The sequence below is a fragment of the Chiloscyllium plagiosum genome, unplaced genomic scaffold (genome assembly GCF_037043375.1).
Source record: "Chiloscyllium plagiosum isolate Xiang-an unplaced genomic scaffold, Cpla_swu_hap1 HiC_scaffold_33, whole genome shotgun sequence".
NCBI classification, from domain to species: domain Eukaryota; kingdom Metazoa; phylum Chordata; class Chondrichthyes; order Orectolobiformes; family Hemiscylliidae; genus Chiloscyllium; species Chiloscyllium plagiosum.
Window position 1 is genome coordinate 15,769,487 of NW_028270171.1, and position 18,599 is coordinate 15,788,085.

The 18,599-nt window shown below is 45.4% G+C and overlaps 1 protein-coding gene across 4 annotated transcripts in view; it reads left to right on the plus strand.

Annotated features, from left to right (window-relative positions):
* The window catches only part of LOC122542246 (protein phosphatase 1 regulatory subunit 29-like), a 411,774-nt gene that overhangs the window by 332,817 nt on the left and 60,358 nt on the right, over positions 1-18,599 (plus strand). The window lies entirely within an intron of this gene.

Sequence of the window (18,599 nt, forward strand, 5' to 3'; positions counted from 1 at the left end):
GACCTGAGAATCTAAGAGAGAGTTGCACTGAAAGCGGCTGGGGAGTGTTCTCAGAACTGTCACTATAAGTTAGGAAGCTTCTTATAGAGAGTAACCTTTGAGAGTTATTGACATTATTCCAACTCAACAACAAATTAAAATAGTATTGTCATTGCAAAGCTCAACTTTCCCCAGTGCTTGCCCAGGTTAGGATGTAATAAAGCTGAGAGCTTCACTCTCGATTCTCATTCATTGGTTCATTCCCTTGCCTATGTCCCTGATAATCAGAGATTTCTTGCTAATAAAACAACACTCTTCTCTTTGTGGTATAAGTGTTTGTTATCCTCTTGAATTGGTTTTCTTGCAGATTGTCCTGATGGGTGCAAAATGAGAAGCATTGACAAAGTGTGCCTATTTTTGTTTAGCAAATGCAAGCCATGAATAGCCTTCTTATTCACTGAGTTAAAGTGATTAGTCTGCCAGTCTTTTTTTTTTGTTGAATGCATTTATATTCACACCTATGAATTTGGGATTAATATAGACAGATTCAGGAGAAGGCAAGGTCAAAGAGTGCCTTCAGGCTTGGGCTAATTTATAACATTAGTTTGTTCCATATTAAGATTAATTACTATAATATGTAGTATTCAGAGATATACCAGGCTCAAATATTATTGTTATATAATTGACTCTGCTGCCAAATGCTGACTGATCTACTCCGCATTCCTCTCTTCCCGTTTCTAACATTTACATGGCGAGATTTCAGCTGTCCACGGGTTAACCTCTCTTTCTCCTTTGAACTTCTCTCACACTATGCTATTTATACCCATTGAGGAGCAGCTCCGAGACATCTTCGCAAGCTTGCTCCAGGGTCCTGCAGCCCTAACACAATAGACAAGTCACTGCTTGCTGTCTTGCATAATCTGACCGAGTCCGGATCTCGGCAATCTGAATCTATTCCTGCACATCACTGAGCACCTGACTGCATTGGAAGCAGACATGCAAATTGGAGTGATTCCTACAGCAAAATAGTCGGGCATAAAACCCACTTAATATTCCATTTCAAGCCTGATTTTAATGGGACAGCTGAGCTATGGCTTCATGCTGATGGGAGCCTAGGAAGGGGAATGGAGGGTTGGGTGGAGAGATGGTGGGAGGCTGTGATTAGGGGGGAGGGTAGTGCGATGACTATGTAGGGACAGTGGCCAAAAAATGGAGACAGCAATCATGGTGGAGTGATAAGGAGATAACGGGAAAAGGAACAGCAATTTAGGAGGGAGGAGACATCTGGGAGGATGGAAGGTGAAGGAGGAGGAGGAGAAAGGGAAGGACTCCTCATGAACAGGGGCAACTCAGAGGGAGCTGATAGGACCCTGCAATATGAGTGCACTTCCCAACCCCACATTTCAATGGGGGCTCTTTTTTAACCACACCGCCATGTTGGTAGCAGTCTCCAGCAACCCGTCGAGGACTGCCAGAGCGCCTTGTGATCTCAATGACACTAGCCAGCAAAATGCTTCAAATTCATGGAAAAATTTGACTGCACACTTAGCTGAGCTGAGGAGGAACTTCTTCACCCAAAGGGTTGTGAATCTGTGGAATTCCCTGCCCAGTGAAGCAGTTGAGGCTACCTCGTTGAATGTTTTCAAGGCAAACGTAGGTAGATATTTTAACAGTAAAAGACTTAAGAGTTAGGGTGAGCGGGAGGGTAAGTGGAGCTGAGTCCATGAGAAGATCAGCCAATATCTTATTGAATGGGGAAGCAGGCTCGATGGGCCGGATGGCCTACTCCTGCTCCTAGTTCTTCAGTTCTTATGTAATCTGGTCCCACAGTTATCTTTCCAATCCCATTGCATGTGACAGTGCCTGAAATACAATTATTTTGGTCTGTTGCTCTAACCTGTTATAGGTCCAACATATTATTAAAAATGAATTACCCATTAATATCGTCTTTACCTTTTTGCCTTGCTAGCTCTGTAACAAAATCTATTATTTATATTTACTTGAAATGCAAGAGAAAAGCCGCGACATGAAAACTAGCCATGTTCAACTGTACATCGGCCTTATTAATACTTCCTTGTGAAAGAGACACCGGTTAGTAGTTGGTTGCCTGACAGCATTGATATCTTCATTCTGGGTTGATGGCCCAGATTCAAAGGAATTAGTTGTGGAGGAGATGGGTGAGTGAATGAGCTTTGCAATCTTCAGTTAAACAACCACTTGGAACAGGCACCAGCAGAACAAGAGTTAATATTTATGAATTATCTGCAGGTTTATGTAAGCGCATCTGCAAAAGTTTGTGCAATTTTCTCTTGCAAAATAATATCTGGAGCTGAGGAACATTCAGTCCCTCAACCCCTGTTCTGCAATTCAATTAGCTCATGACTAAACTGCATCTTAACTACCTTGGTTTTGTGACCCTGTGCCCTTGCCGAACAACATAATGAATGCAGAAGGAATTTACAAGAATGGGTCCAAGGATGGGAAGTTCCAGATTTAGATTGAAAAACTGAGATTGTTCTCCCTGGAGAGAAGGGTCCGAGAGTCATAGAGATGCACAGAACAGAAACTCGTCCATGCTGATCACATATCCTAACCTAATCTAGTCCCAGTTGCCAGCACTTGGCCCATATCCCTCTAAGCTCTTCCTATTCATATACCCGAGGAGCAGGAGAATTGACATTTTGGGAAGGGCTTATGCCCGAAACGTCGATTCTCCTGCTGACCTGCTGTGCTTTTCTCACTCCACACTCTCAATTCTGATCTCCAGCATCTGCAGTCCTCACTTTCTCCTAGTCATATACCCACCCACCCGCCTTTTAAACGTTGATTGTACCAGCCGCCACCACTTCCTCCGGCAGCTCATTCCATACATGTCCACCCTCTGTGTGAAAAAGTTGCCTCTTCGATCCTTTTTAAATCTTTCCCCTCTCATCGTAAACCTGTGCCCTCTAAAAGAGGAGAGTAGTTGGAGGTTTACAAATTCTTGAGTGGGCTTCGTAGAGTAGATAAGGAGAAATAGTGGCCTGTTAGGACATAGATCTAAAGTGATTTGCCAAAGGAGCAAGTGTGACAATTGAGAAAATCTTTTCCCACAGAGTGTAATTAGGGTAAAGAATACACTAGCTGGAATTGTGGGGAGGTAGGTTCAATTGAGGTATTCAAGAGAGTATTGGATGCTTCTTTGGATTGAAATAATGTGCAAGGGTATGGGGAAAAGCAGGAGATTGGCACGTAAGCAATGAAAATCATTTGAAGACTCCTTGCAGATATGATGGTCTGAATGGCCACCCCACACTTGCTGCTCCCCTTGCCGTTGCTGTCGAGGAAGTGGTGATCCACTTCCTCCCTGAGGACACCAAGATGGCTGCCAAAGTGACCACCAGCATATGCTCAGACAGGGCCAATGTGGTCAGCTGGCAGTGATGCTGTGATTATACGGGTGCAGACTCTTCCCTCCGACCGGTATTGGTGTCACAATAAACACATCCCTCCCGGCTAGTGATCAGGACTGTGTGGTGATATTTGTTAGCTGTTATCAGTATCTCAACACAGACTAAAAATTGAGGCCTACTAAAATATACACCACAATGTTTATCAGTTGTGTTATTGAGGTGCCATTGGGGAGCTGTACCATAAAGTCACAGAGTGCAAAAGAGCCCCATCAGTCTATCCTGGGAGGGAATGAAATGCCTTGTGTAACAAATGCATTTGTCCAATGTCAGCTGTATTTAGAGAACAGAGTAAACTTCAAAAAGATTCCGAAATGCTTCAGTTTGACATTTAAAGCAGCTTGAGTTTGGTGAATAATAAAATGTTCAGCTGACCTTTCTACAGGAACATTTAACAGATTAACATTTACAAAGGTGTGAAATATAGGCCATGGTCCTTCTCAAGCGTAGATTGTGTCTGTGACTCCCGAGCTGACCACGTCAATTAGCCAGGCTGAGATACAATTAACAGGCTTAAGAAATAGAGCGAGGGTTCAGAGGCCACTTTTAAAAAGGAGTATCCAATAGTTCATCCTTATTGCGGTTTGGATTATGGTTCATTGTAGATTTTTCATATTCAACAACAAAAGCTTCCTATGAATACTGCACTCTTGGCTAATGAAATGTTAAGTATATTAAACAGTATATTATTGTCAAAATCAATTTCCCACTATTGTCTGCTTTCTTTTTGTGAAGTAATTGAATAATGCTAACACATGAAAAGACTCATATCTATTACAGCACCTTTCTTATCCACAAAATGGCCCAAAGCACTTTTCAGCCAATTAAGTACTTCTGAAAAATAGCAAAATACTGCCGATGCATGGAATCTGAAATGAAAAAGCTGGAGAAATTCAGCAGATCTGGTAGCTTCTATGGAGAGAGAGAGAGAGAGACAGTGCTAATGGGTTGAGTCCAGCATGACTCTTCTGTGGAACTGAAAGGGGCTAGAAAATGGCTTCTTTGTACTTTTGACACAGGCAGAGAGATGGGGCAGAGTGAACACATGCAGGCCTTGGGCCTCCTCCATCGCCAAACCCTAACCACCCGATGCCTAGAGGAAGAACGCCTAATATTCTGCCTTGTGACCCTGCAACTACATCGGATAAATGTGGATATCAACAGTTTCCTCATTTCCCCTCCCCCCACATTATACCAGTCCCAAGCCTCCAACTCAGCACCGCCCTCCTGACCTATCCATCACCTTTCCCATCTATCTGTTCCACCCTTCTCTCCGACCTATCATCTTCTTCCTCACTTTCATCTACCTATCACATTCCCAGCTACCTTCCTCTCAACCCCACCCCCCTCCCATTTATCTCTCAGTCCCCTGGCCCATAAGTATCATTCTTGATGAAGGGCTTATGCCCAAAATGTCGATTCTCCTGCTCCTCGGATGCTGCCTGACCTGCTGTGCTTTCCCAGCACCACACTCTCAGCCTCGATCTCTAGCATCTGCAGTCCTCATTTTCTACTACAAAGAGAACACGGTGTAGAGGCAAAGTGCAGAAGACAAATGGGTTATTAATGATGATATAAGAGCAATAGAGATATGAAATGGGTGTAAAACAAGATGTGAAAGGCAGAGTATGTGCCCTTTTTACTGAGAGCAATGTAAATGTGCAACTAAACAAGGATTGGAGAAGAGTGCATGAAACACAGAGAACAGATGTCATAAGGTCAGGCTCTGATGGTCTAGAGGCTTTGAAGTGTCTAAGCAGAGAGTGAGGTGCAGTTCATCGAGTTTGCATTGTACGATGTTCAATCTGACCTCTGGGTTCCTTGCCATTTCAACCTTGCTGTCATGCTTACATTTTGACACTGGGCCTCTCCACCATGTGTTCCCTTCCTCTGTGTCAAAAACGAGAACAAAAAACATTTTCCAACTCCTTTCAGTCCAGTCATACTGGAATCAAAATGTTAACTCGGCTGCATAGATGCTATCAGTTCTGCCGTGTACTTTCTGTTAAGTAAGTACTTATGGAGTATCATTGCTGTTGTAATGGCAGCTACTGGATTGGGCATTGGTTAGCTCAGTTGGCCGCACAGCTGGTTTTCTTTATTTTCCTTTTTCTTTTACCCCCACACTACCACCTAACAGAGGCCAGTATCCCATAACTAAGTCCCCCATTATTTAATAGTGGACAGTCCTTGACACTGATCCAGCTCCCTCAGAGCCAGCTCTCAGAGTGAACAGAACTTCTAACACTCCTGTTTTCTTTTGTTTATTTCTTTTATTTTACCTCCACACTCCCGCCTAACTGTGGCAGTGCTTATATTTTCCCCAGCACCCATGTTGTGTGTGTGCAGGTGTGAGATACAGTGAAAGACAACAGGTGTACAAATCTTTATTCAATTCCACCACCAGGAAGAAAGGAAACACTCATGGTGGCCAGTGACAAGCAGTATCCTTCTCAGAGAGCATTGCTGTGTGATCAAACAGTGAAAGGGAGGGCAGGGATTAAATCAAAATAGAGTTGGATGGGGAAATAATGCACTGCACTCCCAGCAGTGTCCACCTCTCCCTGAAAATCTTGAGGGTGATGGTCGACACTATGTGCTCCTTCTTCAGGGACTGGTTTTCTTTTATTCAGGTGTATCTCGTTGAGTATGAGATCCTTGATTGGGGTAGTTAACCTGGGCCAATCAGGGAGCCCTGGCTGACAGATGGAAACAGGAGTCTCTCACACAGCATTGCCCTTTGATGTGAAGGGGATTGCTTGTCACTGGCTACAAATGGAAAAAAACCGAAACAGGAGTCTCAGAGAGCCTGGTCACTCTAGGGACTAGCTCTGGGCCAGCTGGTCAACAGGTCCATGCACTGTGCACGTGTAAATAAAGGGTGACTTAGTGACAGGATACTGACTGGCCCATGTGTAGTTATTCACCCTTCCCTTGAAGGACATTGTTGAACCAGATGAGTTTTTCCCCAACAATCTGGGGGAGATGCTGGCCTAATGGTATTATGGCTGGACTGTTAATCCAGAGGAGAAAGTGAGGACTGCAGATGCTGGAGATGAGAGTCGAGAGTGTGTTGCTGAAAAAGCACAGCGAGTCAGGCAGCATCCGAGGAGCAGGAGAATCGACGTTTCGGGCATAGGCCTGATGAAGGGCTTATGCCTGAAATGTCGATTCTCCTGCTCCTCGGATGCTACCTGACCGGCTGTGCTTTTCCAGCACCACACTCTCGACTGTTAATCCAGCGACCCATTCTGGGGACCTGTTTTTGAATCTTACCACGGTAGATGATGAAATTGCAATTCAATAATTTTATTTTAAATTTGGAATTAAGAGTCTAATGATGACTATTATCAATTGTTGAAAAAACCCATTTGGTTCAGTAATGTCCTTCAGTGAAGGAAACTGATTGATTCTTAACTGCCCTTTGGGCAATTAGGGATGGACAAGAAATGGTGGCTTCGACAACAATGCCCTCATCCTGTCAATGAATTTGTATTTTTAAAACTCAGCAATGGTTTAACCTGGTCATCATTAGACCCTCAATTCCAGATTTCAATTGAACTCAAATTCGATGGTCTGTCATGGCAGAATTCAAACTCAGGTCCCAGCACATTACCCGGGTCTTTGAATCAACAGTTTAGCAATGATATCACTAGACCATCACTTTCCCTGTGTTGCCATATCAGCTGAGGTGACTGTGAATGCCTCACCTTCTCAACCTCTACCCTCTCTGAGGCATGGTAACCCTTCGGTTAAGGAGACGAAGTGTGTGGTGTTGGAAAAGCACAGTAGGTCAGGCAGCATCCGCGGAGCAGGAGAATTGACTGTTCAGGCATTAGCCCTTTATGAGGAATGAGACATGTGGGCCAAGGGAGCTGAGAGGTAATTGGGTGGGGGGATGGGGCTGGGGGGAAGGTAGCTGGGAATGCGATAAGCAGATGAAGGTGGGGGGTGATGTTGATAGGTCAGAGAGAGGGTGGAGCGGATAGGTGGGAAGGAAGATGGACAGGTAGGACTGTTCAAGAGGGCGGTGCCAAGTTGGAAGATTGGGACTGGGATGAGGTAGGGGGAGGGGAAATGAGGAAACTAGTGAAATCCATATTGATCCTGTGTGGTTGGAGGGTCCCAAGGTGGAAGCTGAGGCGTTCTTCCTCCCTTTGGTTAAACTCACCACCAGTTTTCTCTCACTGTAATGATCCTCTGGGCAACAGTACGTTTACCCAATGGCAGTTCATTTACATACAATAATCTCCCATCAGCAGCAATGTGATAATAAAATCAGAAGGTGCTGGAGAAACCGAGTTCCGAAGAAGAGTCGTATTTGACTCAAATCATGAACTCTGTTTCTTTCTGCATAGTTGCTGCCAGACCTGCTAAGTTTCTTCAGGACTTTGTTTTATTTCAGATCTCCAGCATCCTCAGGACATTTTTTTTTATAGAATGTGACGATGTTCCGATTATCTCTTTTTTCTCTCTGATGTTGATTGAGGACTTAATACTAGGCAGGTTGCTCTTCTTCACAACAGAATCATGGGATTTGTTACCTCAACAGAGAGAGCACCCATCAAGACCTGGATTTAACCTCCCATTTGGTGGATGGCGCAACCAATGGTGTTGCGCTGGAGTGTCAACCATGATTGTTTGAGGACTCTGGGTCTATACTCGATGGCTTTTAGAAGAATGGTGGAGGGGGTGGGGGAGATCTAATTGAAACTTACAGAATACTGAATGGCCTTGACAGAGTAAAGTTTGGGAAGATATTTCCATTGGTAGGAGAGACTAGGATTAGATTAGATTCCCTACAGTATGGAAAAAGGCCCTTTGGCCCAACAAGTCCATACCGACCCTCTGAAAGGTAACCCACTCAGACCCATTCCCCTACCCTATATTTACCCCTGACTAATGCACCTAACACTGTGGACAATTTAGTGTGGCCAATTCACTTGACCTGTACATCTTTGGATTTGAGGATGTAGCCTTAGAGTAAAGGGAAGGCCTTTTAGAACAGAGATAAGGAGAAACTTCTTCAGCCAGAGAGTCTATGGAATTCATTGCTACAGAAGGCTGTGGCGGCAGAAATAGATAGATTCTTGAGTATCAAGGAGATCAAGGATTACGGGGAGAAAGTGGGAGAGTAGGGTTGAGAAACCTATCAGCAATCATTGAACGGTGGAGCAAACTCGATGGGCTGAATGGCCTAATTTCTGTTCCTATGTCTTATGGCCTTATGGAGTGAGATTTGAACCCATAATCTTCTGACATAAATGGCTGGCCTTTGCGGCAGCCTTCAAGACCTTGAGTTCTCAGTTGCTGGATGAGAGACCAGCCCGTCCTCCTAAATGGTCACCTCTGCACACCCTGTCCCATAAAGGACAATGGACAGGATTTGGCTGTTACCAGCCAAATCAGAGGCCAAGCAGCTTATGGCAACCTATCAGGAGAGAGACCTGATGCTGCAGGAGGTTGCAAAGTATCAGGACTTCTCAAAATGGCAAAGTCCTTTTGGGTTTGACCATGTAGTCAGAGTTTCAGAGAAGCCCAATCTGCTGGGTCTCTGAGAGATGAGGGAAGTCCTTCTTAAGGCAGTGCCTGGGCCCTGTGTATGATCTCTCCCATCAACAGCCACCTCTTTGAATCATAGAATCCCTAAAGTGTGGAAAGAGGCCATTCAGCCCATAAAGGCTGCGCCAATCCTCTGAAGAGCATTCCACCCAGGCCTAGCCAACCCACCATATCCGTGTAACCCTTCATTTTCGTGGCTTACCCACCTAACCCCCTTGATTGGCCCAGGTTAACAACTCCTCAGTCAAGGACATCGTATTTGATGAGATCCACCGAGCCAACCTTGTTCCAATCTCTAAAACGGGACTGGGAAAACCTGACTGTGTAGCCTTGTAAACCAGCTAACCCACCTGGACACTGCGGGCAATTTCTCATGGCCAATCCACCGAACCCACACATCTTTGGACTGTGGGAGGAAACCGGAGCACCCCCAACACAGACATGGGAAGAATGTGCAAACTCCACACAGACATTTGCCTGAGGCTGGAATTGAACCCCGGTCCCTGGCACTGTGAGGCAGCACTGTGAACCAGCTTAGGACCACTGAGTGTCTTTGGAGCTCCCAATGCAACAGAGGCCTTTCCATTGTCATGCTCCTAACTAGGGACTTGCCTATTCTATTGGCCTAGCTTCCTCTATGCAGCAAGCCGGTAGTCCACTTCTCATGAATTCCAAGCCAGGTGTGCGTCAGGGAGCTGTCCCAATGTGGCTCTTCCTGACACTTTTCCAGTTCCCATCCCCTAGTGCAGAAACCTTCAGCCCCTGAGTGCCACCCACTGAACTCATTGTGGGTTCTGACAGGTTGGTTCCACAGGGACGCTTGCCAACAAATGGACATTGGTGAGACCACACGAGGAGTGTACAGTATCATCTCCCTATCCAAGAGAAGATGCCAGTGAGAGACAGTACAACAGAGGTTCACTAGCCAGGTTGTTGCCAGGGATGGCAAAATTATCATATGAGGAGAGTTTGGATCAACTAGGCCTGAATTCATTAGAGTTTAGAAGAATGAGAGGGGATCTGAGTAAAACATGTAAAACAGCTATCATAAAATAGCTGCTTAGAGGCCAGTATCATGACACCAAGTCACCCTTTATTTACATGGGCACAATATGGGGACTCTGACCAGCCAGCTCAGAGCCAGTCCCTAGAGTGAGGAGACCTTTTCAAGCTTCTGTTTGTATCTGTCAGCCAGGGCTCCCTGATTAGCCCCAGCCAAGAATCTCATACTCACTGAGATCCACCTAGTCAACCTCTTTCCAATCACTACAAAAAGGACTGGGAAAACCTGTCTGTGCAACCTTGCAAACCACAAACCTGGTACCCTTGAGCAGGAGGACGTTTTCTTTGGTTGGGCAGTCTAGAACTAGGATCCACACAATCAGGATACAGGGTGGGCCATTTAGTACTGAGAAGTGGGAACATTTCTTCACTCAGAGAGTGGTCAACCTGTAGAATTCTGCACTGCAGAGGCCGGGTTAGAGTATATTCAAGAAAATGATACATTTTTAGATCTTATAGGCATTAAGTGGTACACAGAGAAGGTCTGAATGTCATGTATAGACAGAGTGGTTAAAAGGGCCTACCTTCATGGCTCAGTCCTTTGACTATATGAGTTGGGACGTCATGTTGAGGTTGTACAGAACATTAGTGAGGCCTCTTCTGGAGCACTGCGTCCAGTTCTGGTCGCCCTGTTATAGCAAGGATATTATTAAACTGGAGAGAGGTCAGAAGAGATTTACAGGAAGTTGCCGGGTTCAGAAGGTCTGAATTATGAAAAAAGGCTGGGGCTTTTTTCATTGGAGTGTTGGAGGTTGAGAGGCGATTTGATAGAAGTTAAAAAATAATGAGGGGGGGAGATAGAGTTGATGATAGTTGTCTTTTCCCTTGGATGGGGGAATTTCAAGACTAGGGGGCACATTTTTAAGGTGCAAGGAGAAAGATTTAAAAAATACATGAGAGGCAAATGTTTCACACAGAGGGTGGCACGGGTGTGGAATGAACTTTCTGAGGAAGTGGTGAATGTGTGTACAATTACAATGTTTAAAAGACATTTGGATAAGGACATGAATAGGAAAGGTTTGGAGGGACATGGGCTAGGAACAGGCAGGTGGGGTTAGTATAGCTTTGGATTATGGTCAGCATGGACTGGTTGGACGGAAAGGTCCATTTCTGTGCTGGATGACTTTATGACTCAATGACATTGGCATAGAGGATCAGCCATGAGCACGTTGAATGATGGAGCGGGTTCAAAGGGCAGAATGGCCTACTCCTGCTCCTAATTTCTATGTCTCTATGCCCTTAATTACCATCTTCCGTGAAGCCTCTTACCCTGTTTGAACTCAGCGTTAGGAGACGGCTGTTTGCTGGTTCATCTCTCTCCTCTCATGCAATAGAAATGTTCGGATGAGTGCAAAGTAAAAGAGATTGACAGAACGCGTCCTATTCAGCAAGTTCTTTATGACCAAATAACAATAGAAGGTTACGCTGGTGAGTTAAATGAGAAACATAGGTATGGAGTATAAAACTCTACTTGGGGCGAAAGGCCTGATTTTGAGCCGGATTCTGCACAGTTAAAAAGCTGAGTGATTGTCTGCCCCTCTTCCGCGGGTATGTCAGAGCCCGGGTGTCCCTGGAAAAGGGGCACACAGTGTCCACCATCACCCTCAAGGTTTTCAGGGAAAGGTGGGTACTGCAGGGAGTGAAGTGTATTATATCCCCCTCCAACTCTATTTTGATTTTATCCCTGCCCTCCCCTTCACTGTTGGATCACGCAGCATTGCCCTTTGAGAAGGGCATTGCTTGGTCACTAGCCACTCCTGATGGTGGACTATAAATAAAGATTTACCCACTTGTCATTTTTCCTGCACACTCACGCCATGGGCGCTGGGGAAAAATAAGCACTACTGCTGTCAGGTGGTAGTGTAGGGGGAGGAATGAAGAAACAGAAAAAAAAGGAAGAGTAAAGACAAAAAAAAATGAAAATAAAGCTGAGTGATTAAAACAGGCTGTAATAAGTAAGGAAGCCCTGACTGGAGAGGAACATGGTTTATTGACAAACACTAAAACTAAGCCTCTACTTGAGGCCTGCATAGGCTGGTCTGCAGCCTCATCCCTGGGTCTGCTTTATTTTTTTTTTCTTTTTACATCAGGGTGTGCTCCTAACACTCAACTGCCTTCCCACCACCAAATTACCATGACTTTTCTTTCCCGTAACTCTTAACCGCCACCAGTAAATCAACCGTGTAACCAATTAGACATTTACATGCAAAGCCCCATTACAGGCAACACATGCCATCAAAAATGATGGATGGGTACTGAGAGCAGATGGGGCTAATTCAAAATAGAGCTGGAGGGAGGTTTAAAGCATTTGTGCCCCCCCACAGTGCCTGCTTTAGCTCATTTTTCCAATCAACCTGTTCAGAAGTGCTAGGCACATCTTGGGAGCAGGTGGGACTTGAACCTATCCTCCCATTCCACTGGTAGGGATGGTACCACTGCACCCACAAGAGGGCCCAAGCTCATGAAATGGAAATAACGAAAGTTTCATCCCCTGGGTGCTCTTGAACCACCAGCCTTTCAGTTAGCAGTGTGGCATGCTGACCAGTTGCACCAGAGAGACTTGTGTGTGCTTGAGAAAGAGCTCAGGTGATTGGTTCATTGCCTGTTACCAAGGGAACTCATACTCAATGAGCTCCATGGGGTGATTAATTGGTGATTCCCCATGGGGTTTCTCGGAGCTATCACAGAGGTGTTTGAAGGTGTCTAGAGAAATGACGATGTCAAGGCGTTAGGAAGTGAATTATATATCTTGTGAAGGAAATCCATGGTCAATTTTCAGCCTCCCAGATCCAGGTTAATTCTAACATCACTGGCCCTGATGAGTGGACTCCTTCTGTACTGTAACCATTTGTGATGCTGCTGGAGACTCTGAAGCACTAGACTGAACATGGAAACTTAGTTTGTGTGGCTGTGGGGAGTACTTAAATCTGAAGATTCAATGCATTTATCAACCTGGGCTCATCTGATAGACATTACTTGAGAGACCTCTCAGAAGAAATGTGTGTGCACTTGCTCAGAAAGGCGGGGTACTGTTGGAGGGTGTGAGCAATAGATGATCATTTGTCTCTCAATCAGGCACAGTGTCTTGAATGGAATATCTCTGGAAACCCTAGACAAAGGGTGGAAGTATTGTCAGGTTGTTGTTGGCAATGTAAGAGAAGGAGGAACACAAGTCTTTTGAGACACTGTCTTACCTGAAACCTCTATCACCCATTGAGGGATTGGGGAGATGGCAGGGAGTGAGGACTTCAGATGTTGGAGAGTCAGAGTCAGAATGCGTGGTGGTGGAAAAGCACAGCAGGTTCGGCAGTATCCATGGAGCCGGAGAGTCGATGTTTTGGCATCACATTCCCGATGAAGGGCTTATGTCCGAAACGTCGACTCTCCTGCTCCTCGGATGCTGCCCGACCTGCTGAGCTTTTCCGGTGCCACCCTTTCCGACTGTGATTGGGGAGGTGGCCAGTTGAGGGAGTTAAGCGACCATTAGTTGGCTATTTAGGGGTCTTGCTGGTGACTTGGAAAAATCCCCAATAGAACTTCTGTCCCAACAAGAAAGAGGTGAATATCTGTCCAGGGCCAACTCACTCAACTATTTCCTCTTCCCACACCCTCTGTCCGAGGGGCAGTTCCACTCTATATGAACACGGGTAAAACCAGAAAGCGCTTCAACAGATCTAGCATCAGTGGAGAGAGAAGCGAGTTAACACTTCAGCTCGTCCCTTGCTCAGAACTACTCTGTGCTTTTGTTTTATTCTCAGTTTTGTTTCAGATTAACAACGTCAAGAGTACTTTGCACCTGCAAATGGCTGCAAATGCAGTCTTAAAAATAGAAATTAAATGAAAAAATGTGATGCAAGCAAGCAGATAAAAGAGTTGCATTTATATAATGTTGACACTGGCCTCGGGTAGTTCCAGTGAGCCCAACAGCCAGTGAAGCGCTTTTGATGTGTGGTTACTCTAGGAGATGAGGTAGCTGTAGCGAGCTATCTCCAACAGCAAGGTGGTCGTACCTGCTGGTGCTGCATTGTGCTTTGCTCGGTTGCTATTCTGGCTGACAGGCTGAGGGCACTGACAGGAACAGCGGCCGACATCTCCTTGCAACATGGTCAGAGCAGTTGGACCTTGGGCTCCAATCCACAGTCTGCCCTCAGGTCTCTAAAACCTGGCCATGTCACATGAAGGCATTATGACAATACTGTGAGGCGTAGTCAGATCCTCACTGTACAAGCCCTTTAGCTTTCCCTAATCGGATTCTCTCTCTGATTACTGGGTAGAATTGGTCTTAAAAGATAAAGAGCGGATATTGATTGCCACGCGTAATCAAGCTAAAATGTTGTCTCATCATTCGCACATCAATTACCTAATGCTTCAGTGAGCTGCAGATGGAATATTTCTCCCAGAATGTGGCACTGGTTCCCTGGAAAACAAATAAGGCACAGCGGCTGGCTTCTTTCCAGGTAACCCCCGTCAGAAACAGGTTTGGGTTACTGTAAATCACAGAATGATACAGCACAGTGGGAGGTCATTTTGGCCACTGGCCATTGGAAGGAGGCTTCCGATTAGTGCCACTCCTCTGCCCGTATCCCAGTGTGCTGAATATATTCTCCCTTCAGGTACTTAACACATCCCTTTTGACCATTCCCATCAAATCTGCTTCCATCACATTTTCAGACAAGGCATTCTAGATCACCATAACTCACTTCACTAAGGAAAAATGATCCTTGTCTCCCTTCTGGCTGTTTTTGGCAATTATCGTAAATCTGTGTCTTCTGCTGACCAACCCTCTGCCTGCAGTTGCTCATTCTCTGTTCTATAACACCCTTCATTAAAACTCCCTCTACCACCTCTGCTCAAGGAATAGCCCTAGCTTCTGAAGTGTGAACATATAACTAAAAACTCACATCCCATTCTGGTTGACCCCCGATCTAAACTACAGTACCAGTAATAACATGCCACACAGTAAAAAAAAAATGTGACTGCTCCTGTTGTTAATTGGCATCAAACACAGAATCTCAATGCAGGCAGTCTCTATAGAGGCCACCACAGCATGAGATGTACAGTATACCCATCTCAGGTCATTTTGGAAACAGGCACGTTTGTCAATTGACAGTAAATTGGAAATGTGCAGGTCAAAGGGAAATCTTGGACTGAGGCAGTCATCCTACAGTGTGGAAGCAGGCCATTCAGCCCATCAGGTTCACACCAACTCTCTGAAGAGCATCCCAACCAGATCCACACAGCTCTGCCCTATTTTTGTAACCTGACATCCTCCATTGGCTAGCCCACCTAACCTACACATCCCTGGAACACTATGGGGCAATTTAGCACGGCCAATCCACCCTGACCTGCACATCTTTAGACTACAGGAAGAAGCTGGAGCACCCGGAGGAAACCCACGCAGACATGGGGAGAATGTGCAAACTCCACACAGACAGTCACCCGAGGCTGAAATCGAACCTGGGTCTCTGGTGTTGTGAGGCAGCAGTCCTAACCACTGAGTCATTGTGCTGCCCACTAGGGTGTGTGTTTCTTGGGGTATAATCGATATAACTTTTTTTTCTACGTCTAATCCATGCTGTACCTGATTCAAAAGAGATTGTATGTTGAGACAGTGCAGTCTGTTCCTTGGATAATGGAGCTTCAGGTTGCATATAGTCCTCTGTTTTATCTGATGTTGCAATGAGGAAGAGGCAGATAGGCAGTGTATTAATATCTTCAGGGCATACCATAGATGTCTGGGAAGTGAAAGAGGTGGAAGTATACCGAAGGCTTTTTATTGTTTCCAACAAGATGATTGGGGCTAAGTTGGCACAGAAGGGGTTTCACTGTAGTTCTGCAATGAAAAGGAGACACGTTGTCATGATCATTCGTCTTAGCTCATCAGGATAGTTGTGAGAATAAGACATTTCAAAGGGAGCAGCTATTTACTCAGTGCGGTGACTCAGTGGTTAGCACTGCTGCCTCATAGCGCCAGGGACCCAGTTGAATTTCGCCCTTGAGTGACTGTCTGTGTGGAGTTTGCACATGCACCCCGCCTCTATGCGGATTTGCTCTGGTTTCCTCCCACAGTCAAAAGGTGTGCAGGTTAGGTTTGGCCATGATAGGACAAAGAGAGGATTGCAGGTGCTGGAGGGTCAGGGTTGATAAAGTGTGGCGCTGGAAAAGCACAGCAGGTCAGGCAGCATCCGAGGAGCAGGAGAATCACCGTTTTTAGATTAGATTACATTACAGTGTGGAAACAGGCCCTTCGGCCCAACAAGTCCACACCGACCCGCCGAAGCGCAACCCACCCATACCCCTACATTTACCCCTTACCTAACACTACAGGCAATTTTAGCATGGCCAATTCACCTGACCTGCACATCTTTGGACTGTGGGAGGAAACCAGAGCACCCGGAGGAAACCCACGCAGACACGGGGAGAACATGCAAACTCCACACAGTCAGTCGCCTGAGGCGGGAATTGAACCCGGGTCTCCGGCACTGTGAGGCAGCAGTGCTAACCACTGTGCCACCGTGCCGCCCAATTCCGACATCAGGAATTCCTGATGGAGGGCTTATGCCCGAAATGTTGACTCTCCTGCTCCTTGGATGCTGCCTGACCTGCTGTGCTCTTCCAGCACCACACTCTCGACTGTTGGTCCAGAGACTCAAGCCTCTGGGGACCCAGGTTCCAATCCTGGCATGGCCAATGGTGGAAACAAAATTCACTGTAAATTTAATGATAACTGTAAATCTTTTGTTGACTGTGTCATAAAAAGCCTATCTGGTTCACTACTGTCCCTACCTGGGAAACCACCATCCTTACTTGGTCTGGCCTACATGTGTACTTCAGACCCATAGTAATGTGGTTGACTCTTAACTTGGGACCAGTGGAGATGGGTAATAAATGCTGGCCTGCATCGTGTGAATTAAAAAAAAAATGTCATATTAGTTGTTTGCGTGGTTCTTAGCTCAAGCAGTGGCTAGTGTTCTTGCCTCTAGATCAGAGGGTTCCAGGTTCAATTGCTGTCTTAGAGTTTGAACGCTAAACCTGAATCCGACACCCCCCACCCCGTGCACTCCTGAGGGAGTGGCTTGTGCCATTTTTCAGGTGAAGTGTCCAGCCCAGACCCTTCCCTCCTGTTGGATGGATGTAAAACATCCCGTGTCAATGTTTCAAGGAGAGTGGAGGTAGGCTATCTCTGATGGTTTGGCCAATTACCATCCATCAATCAACATTCCAAAAAAAAAACACATTATCTAGTTATTATCATTCTGCTTTTGGAGAGCTTGCTGTGTGCAAATTGATTGCCACGGTTCCAATGTTATAACAGCGGCACTTCAAAAGTAATTTATTAAAGTAAATTGCTTTGAGGCATCCAGTGGTCACGGAAAGCACTTTATAAGCGTTACTGTTTGTTTCTTTTCGTATTGTAGCTTGACTGGGAGTGATCAATGTTCGCAAAGTGTTAAAGCATTCATTTGGTTGTCTGTGATATCCCTCACTTCAATGAGCCCCTTCCCATGAAGGCAGGTATGCTCTTTATCTGCATTGTTGACTAAGACCCTCACTCAAAGGCCGAAATGCAGTTGTGTTGATGGAGCTGGTAAGTTGTGGCCCCTCCTGCTAAGAAATCAAAGGAGGTTCTGTTTGTGAATGAGCTTCTTGATGTGAAGATTGCCGTTGCATTGTTTTAAGAGGAAGTCTCAAGCACGATTGCCTGGTGTGGTGATACAAATGGAATCGTTTCCATAGCAACATAAATTGTCTTGAAAAGAATTGTCAGCTTCCTTCTTTCGGAATTAGGCGTTGGCAGGTGAGGCTGGCAAAGGGGAATGAGGAGGACAAGAGGGATTAGGTGCAATATTCATTAGATGGGTGAAACTCCAGTTTTAGTCAATAATAAATGATCAACAACATCTTTAAATTGTGATTTTGGAAAAAAAAACAGCCTCACTCATATATACCTGAAGGAAAGCATATGACGATAAACAAAGGGCCATTAAATAATCACTAATAGATGCCATTCAACCCATCACGACTCTCCTGGCTCTTTGCTGCAGCAATGCAAACAATGGCTAGTATTTACTCATAAAGTCATCCAGCACAGAAACAGACCTTTCAGTTCAACCAGTCCATACTAACCAGAATCTCAAACTAAACTAGTCCCACCTGCCTGCTCCTGGTCCAAATCCCTCCAAGCCTTTCCTGTTCATGCACTTATCCAAATTTCTTTTAAACATTGTAACTGTACCCGCATCCACCACTTCCTCAGGAAGTTCACTCCACACATGAACCACCCTCTGTGTGAAAAATTTGGCCCTCATATCTCTTTAAAATCTCTCTCCTCACACCTTAAAAATGCTCTCCCCATCATCTTGAAATCCCCCTATCCTAGGAAAAAGGCAATGCCAGTAACTGTATCTATATCCCTCCTACACAGGGCCTTTAATGTAGTGAAACATCCCATAGCATTTCACAGGTCCACCCTGCAACATAGTGATTTTGAGTCACATAAGGTGAACGGGAGATTTTTTTAAAAAACTAATCCGTGGGATGCTGACT